At 35.5% G+C, this 6,696-nt stretch overlaps 1 long non-coding RNA gene across 1 annotated transcript; it reads right to left on the reverse strand.

Moving 5' to 3' along the window:
- Positions 1 to 687: 687 nt before the first annotated feature.
- LOC108729077 (uncharacterized) lies at positions 688 to 6,053 on the reverse strand. Its single transcript, XR_001936917.1, has 3 exons — positions 5,763 to 6,053; positions 1,732 to 2,550; positions 688 to 1,193 (listed from the first exon to the last, which is right to left on the reverse strand). It is a non-coding gene; the product is annotated as an uncharacterized lncRNA (long non-coding RNA).
- Positions 6,054 to 6,696: the final 643 nt, after the last annotated feature.

Raw genomic sequence — 6,696 nt, forward strand, 5'->3', positions numbered from 1 at the left:
AAAAAATACTAGCCGGAAGTTGGTACCAGTTGGTACTCGCTGTTGCGCCCTGTCATCTCGCGGCTCGTAAAAGCTGCTCCTTCCTCACCTCTTTCCTCTCTATTCGGCTGTTTCTTTGCTCCCAGATCGCCGACCGATGACAGATGGAGCGAAGGCGATCGAGCGCGATCCACTCGACCGGATATAATTGCTCGACTACTGATTGACTTTTGCCGAGTGGCCTTTTGTGCAAACTCTATATCGCCTGCTTATATCCCTTCGTATCGTCGCGACCGAGTTCTCGACGAGAACTTCTCGTATACCCTAGCCTAGCGTAACAACCATTAATTCGAAGAATCGTTCAAGCGAACATACAAATCATGTCGCGCTTTATTTTATTACAAAGTAGCGTACATACTATAATGGAATACAAGATAAAATAGACGATAGTCGATTTACAGCGACAATTCATACATTAAAATCCATTGAAGATCGATACATAATGTAAGCAAGACTTGGATTTTTATCCGACAGGATAAAAATTTACATATCTGTTTTAACAATGTAAAGCTATAGCGAATGCCATACACTCGTAAATGTTAATAATTCATATCAGTGTTATAGTATGGTCTAAAAACTTTCACGTTTCTAATTTGTGTTTTCCCAGCAATTTAACGCCGGCAGTTCATTCAGATTGATCGACATACGATATTGCCCCGCAGCTAGCAATCGCAATGACAAAAACTTGATAGGCTCCAAGTAAAAAGATCACGCACGTGATCGTGTGTGCTGTGCCGTCGTGTATTATTAGCAGGTAGCTTGTTAGGCGGTCGGTTTGTGGATAATGGTAGGTATTACAACACGCGACCGTTATTAACCCCTCTATGCATCTCTTTCAGCCGTGTACCGTAGTTGTAAGTCCATCTTTATCTCGCCTTCTCGTTTATTCGCTCTCTAAAGGAACACCCTGATACTGGCACAGACAAAACATAAATCATTATTCATAATAAGCTCTCGCGACAAAAAACCTGTACCGACAGATCTTAGCTACGCTAAATAATCGCGGTCGTAGTTCTCGCTCCACCGGACGTTTCTCCCCCTCCGATTCTTTGGAAGGTCTCGAGATGATCATTCCGCAATTAAAGGATGCCGCTGCCGAGATTCGGATGATTTCTCTTCAACCCATCTTTGAATCTTCGTAAAAAGCACGCCCACTTTATAGAAATATTTAGGAAAAGAAAGCAGTATTGAATACATCTGGGAGAACATTTGAGAACAGTTTTCACGACCTGAGCCCCTATCATGGAACAAAATCGGAATGGATTCCGATATTCAATTATTCTTTAGATTTCTATTGTATTTTCTAATAGGAAAAACGGAATGATTTCAATCGGAATCCATACCGACTTGTTCCATAATAGGTACCCTGATATTTCATTTATTTACTTACAATTAGTACAGTTCAGTACTTGCAATTTCGTCAAATAATCTTTAGAAGAAATTACAATTAAAAATTTTAATAATTTTTATATTTATCAGTTCGTATTTTAATATTAAATAAGCAATCATATTAGCTTGCTTAATAACAATTCTCAAGGAGATAATTTCATTGAAACTTAAAATCAGAGATTTAGCGTCAAATGATTTAGCATCAAATGTATAACACTAAACTCAGTCTTTATCGAATTTGATGAAAATATGATACACAATCATTTAACTTCTTATAATAATTTGTCGATTTGATAAAGATACTTTCTTCATCGACGATATGTCTCCAAGTATTTTCTTGTGGCATTCTTGTTTTTTTGGGAGACTGTAGAGTCCGCGGTAGAAAGGATTTCGTTCGTCCAATAGGCGGTTAAGCATGGTGAAGAACACGTCTTCATTTTAGCGGTCAGGAGGTGCCGGTGACATTCCAGGGATTTGCAATGAGAACTGAGCGGAAAGGACGCGACCCCGTCCCCAGCTGCAATGGCACGAGGGGATCGACGTCCTGGAGGGCGTCGCCGTCCTCGCCATCCTCGTCCACGTCGTGTGGGTCCGAGCGTTCCGGACATAGCACCGCGTCTCCGCGATCATCGGGGTTTTGCTGCTGCACGACCCGAGTTTTTCGTGCGACTCTTCTCTGGCGGTAACTCGAGGCCAGGCAAGTCAGGAGTGCATTACACGCAATTAGACGCCAGGGTGGCCCCGAGGTATGTCCGACAAACGGCCCTCCTCTTCACCTCCCTCTACTATATTGCGTCGCACCGTTTTCCTTCTCGTTTCTCTCTTTGTCGTTTCTACGTTCACCTCGCGCTTGTTTCCCCTCGATGTGACCCTTATTGGACCATCTTTCCTCTCTGTATTATGATACCTCGAAGGTATATCTTGAGAGATCAATTCCACAGATTCTTGTTTTTTCATCGATAGATACAACCTGAACATTGCCGGGGTATAACCTTCGTAATGTAGTTCTCCAAAATTGTTATTATTTTAAGTCAACATAAGCAATATGTGTCAGTTATTTATTTCTTTTGATGTACTTGCAGCAAGATTACAGATTGAAGCGCTTCATCATAACTACCGAGACTGAAAAATGAATCAGTTGAAATAAACAGCTATATTAATTAATGTTGAATAAATTAATATAGAAAGAAACAAGCAGTGTAAACATTTAATAATTTTATGCTATATTACTGTTAATTTAATATCGTGGAATAATCTATTTTCTATACATATATTTTTACATCATTTACATAACGCACGAGATCTCATAATAAAAAGTATGCATTTAAATAACATATTTCGAAAAATATTTTGAAAACGAAACATTATTTATATATTTTTATATTAAATTGTAAACTTTATTACACTGATAACATCCGTTATTAAATAGCACACAACATCCAATAGCTCTAATGCGATAGCTTTAACGACGAATAAGAGTGTGGTATGTGTGTCGGTCACTTCTGTGTCTGCAAAAATGAGCGTCTAATTAAATTTATCTGTGTGCGAACACGTGTTTCACGCTCTTACAAATAGTCAATGGAGGCTGTGACTATCGTCGAACAGCATGGCGCATCGTGCTGTCGCGTAAGAGTGAGATACAGACTAGTATTGAAGGGGAAGAAGGAGAAGAAAAGAGAATGAATGAGGAGGGTAGCGAAGGGAAAGACTCACATACGTAAGAAGCAGTGGCACCGTTTAACACGGGATGCACTGGCGCGCTTTAAGTGTAATTACCATTGGCGTAATTAATTTAGTTAAAGAGCTGGGGCATTAATTTACTGCGTGTGTTTGCTCTTTCTTTCTTTCAGATGTTCGTCTTTTCTTTGTCTGCGTTTGAAATGTAGTTGCGCACATCAAGTTTTCTTCTTCCGAAACACGCGTCTCTATGCTTTTTGCACTTATATTCCGTTTCAGTGATTTTCCGACTTTAATTATGTTCAAATAAAGCAGATAGTTTTTGAAGAAATTATTAGATTTAGAATATAAACTCTAAAAGTTTATGTGTTGTATTGTTTTGCATAACTTATTCTTATTAAAAGGTAATATTATAAATTGTAGAGAGAATTGTACAACATAATTACTTGGAATAATGCATAAAAAATACAAATTATATTGTCGCGACTGATAATTTGTCTCGCAATTTGATTTGTACAATTGATTTGATAGGTAATCGAAATCAAGATAACCGAATGAATTGATAACGAATAGATTAATCTTCAAAAAATTCATCTTCTATTAACATTTTTGTCTATCTTTACGTGAAAATATGATTTATGAATTAGAGAGAAATTTACTTCCACGTTGTTAGATTTAAGCGACTGCACATGAAAAAAGCGCACGAAAAAAGCTTTTCCTGGAATATCTAAAAATTAGTTAGATATAGGTTTGAAATTAATTTTATTCGGCCTGCACCAAAATAATTATGTAGGGCATTCAAACTAGTTACTAGAATATCAAAATTTTTTGCAGCATTGTTCATCATGTTGGAGATTCTTATGTAATTATTTTGATGATCCATCAAAATTATTTTTAAGTCTGTATTTAGCTAAATTTTTGAAATGTTTCAGCTAAATTGTTCTCTCTCTCTCTCTCTCTCTCTCTCCTTCTCTCCTTCCCCTCCCCTCTCCCTCCCCTCTCTCTCTTTCCATGTATTATTTTTTTCACTAATATGACAATTAATATCAAAATTTATAATGTTAATTGTTTTAGGTTCGTATTCATAGTCATAGATCGATTCGCGATTGATCCTCATTTCTTCAGACGAGCTATTTGTTTAAATCAATGTTTGAACCAATCGGATTTATTTACTCTTGGTTTGAGAAGCAGTTTTGAAATAAAAGATTGATTTGAACTTAGCTTAAACTGGATTCAAATTAAATTACTATGAATACATCCCTTAATATACCTATTAGCCAATTGATAAATAAAATCAATTATTCAGATTTTTAGATGGATATTAGTTCTTGTGTACCGAAAAGCGTCACTTCTCCTAGTGTAAAGAATTAGATTAGATTTATTAGTGAACAATATAAAAACGCCCATCTGAGCCGACATCAGTTGTTCGGGTGCACAGAAAACTATTTATTTTCATGTGAATATAACATACTAATACAATAATGAACGTTTCGACCTTACGGTTTAGGTCCTTTTCGATATAGGAAAAATTAAATCTAATTTACATAATTAACGCTAAATCCCAGAAAATGACTTCCGGCTTTCGGCTTATTCCTCTTTATCCAAATGACAATTTGGATAAGCTGTGTAACGGAGCCACATGAATATCAGAATATTATCAATCAAAAAATGATATACAACTTACATAAAGCAAAGTAAACCCGGTTCGTGTATACTGCGTTTTCTGTGCATCCAAACAACTGATGTCAGCTCAGATGGACGTTTTTATATTGTTCATTGATTGATTCGATCGAGCCTTTTTTGTATATATTAGATTTATGTTGGGAAAAAGGGAAGAAAGAGTTCTTATACCTGCGTTTTCCCACACACAGTTAATTGTTCTATAATATCTGTGAAAAATACCACTCTCATCTGAATGATTTATTTTACCTATTTCAAAAAGAGAATAGTGATTTTGATATTTTTAAAGGATCCCTGATTTTTTTTATTGTTAGTCCTTCAAAATGTCATTTCGAATGAAAAATACAAGTTTTCATTAAAAAATGTTTGGGATAGGAATGTACTTTATTAAATTACTCTTATATAAGTTCCGTTTTTTTCCATGCCACTGCAGTTACATATTTTATCTTGTTATTTTCTAACATTAAATCTTCGTTGTTATTTTGCTTTCATTTCACCGCTCTTATTTTATCAAATGTTATTTTTATAGTCTCAACCAAGTTTTTTTAGGTTGTGCTTTTATTCTATTTCATCTATTTTATATTCTGTTTACTTTGTTTTGTTTTATGTTCTTTTTTTACTTTCTGATTATTATGTTTTTATAGACATCATAATAGGCAGTTTTGCAAATGTTTTTGTGTGTACATCTTTTTCTCTCATACTTTTTGTAATTATCTATCTCGTTAATAAAAAATCAATTTTGTAATAAAAACGCTTATGAAAAAACGTTCACGATTCTTGCTTTTCAATAGATTTTGTAAGCGCTTATTTTTGTTTTTTTCTTCGTACTTAGAAAAAGACTACTCTTATCGTTTAAAAAAAAGTATACATAAATATTATTTGACCCAGTTTATATATACATACATTTTTTAAAATATAGTCATAACGATTTCAAATAATCGGCAAAAGACATAATAAAGAACTAATCGATACTATACATTTAAGGGGCGCGATCACAGAGTCCATTGGCACTGGTTGGTGGTCCAATTAGTGTAGCATCCGAACGTACGCGGGGTGGCTGAGCAATTGTCGCAGTTGAGCCGCCATATAAATTTCTCAGTACGAGTCGGTACGACCATCGGTAGGCCGGTCGACTGGGCTAACTGTGCACACACAGTGAACTTTCTTGCGTGGTCGCGCGGTGCTCACCGCCGGCGCGGACGCTAAAGGATATTAAACGCCTTCCTTGTAGGCTGACCGATGATTGCACCGACGACAGTTACTATCTGGAAACTGCCGCCTCGTGCAAAACGGCAGGGGCACAGAACGACTATACAGTTAAACGTCGCCTAGCAACAAGGTTGCCTTTAGAGTGACGTTGAATGCCCACGACGCATCCCGTATTCTCGCGTCTTTGTTACCCACTCAAATGATAACGTTGATAATATTTACAAACAAGAATTTTTATTAAAAAGTTTATCAGTATGATACAGCTCAGTATATAAGTCCTTGAGATAACAAAGTTTCTCCGTCCAATGATTATTTGGTGCACATATTTTTGTATTATATTATCTGAATAAAACTTTTTTTTCATTACATATTTTGTATGATTGAATCAGTTTCATGGTTATGTGCTTAACGTACACATACTACAAAATTGTTTTTACATTTATTTTAACAAAGACTGTTTAGATTTTTTAAATGCTAATCAATATTATATTATTAAATCGACGAGCATTTAATTTAATTGTGAAATTATTATTTCAGTTCATGACTGTTTCAAGTTCAATAAACCGAATCGGTGCAAAAGAATGATAATTGAAAGAACTGATAATTGTATTTATATGAATATTACTAAGCACTATATCCATATTTACATATGAATATCATTAAGCACCAAAATCCACTTTGATCGAAAATAGCATTCTTCTC

This window comes from Mycetomoellerius zeteki, unplaced genomic scaffold (assembly GCF_001594055.1).
Source record: "Mycetomoellerius zeteki isolate Tzet28-1 unplaced genomic scaffold, Tzet1.0 scaffold70, whole genome shotgun sequence".
Classification (NCBI taxonomy): domain Eukaryota; kingdom Metazoa; phylum Arthropoda; class Insecta; order Hymenoptera; family Formicidae; genus Mycetomoellerius; species Mycetomoellerius zeteki.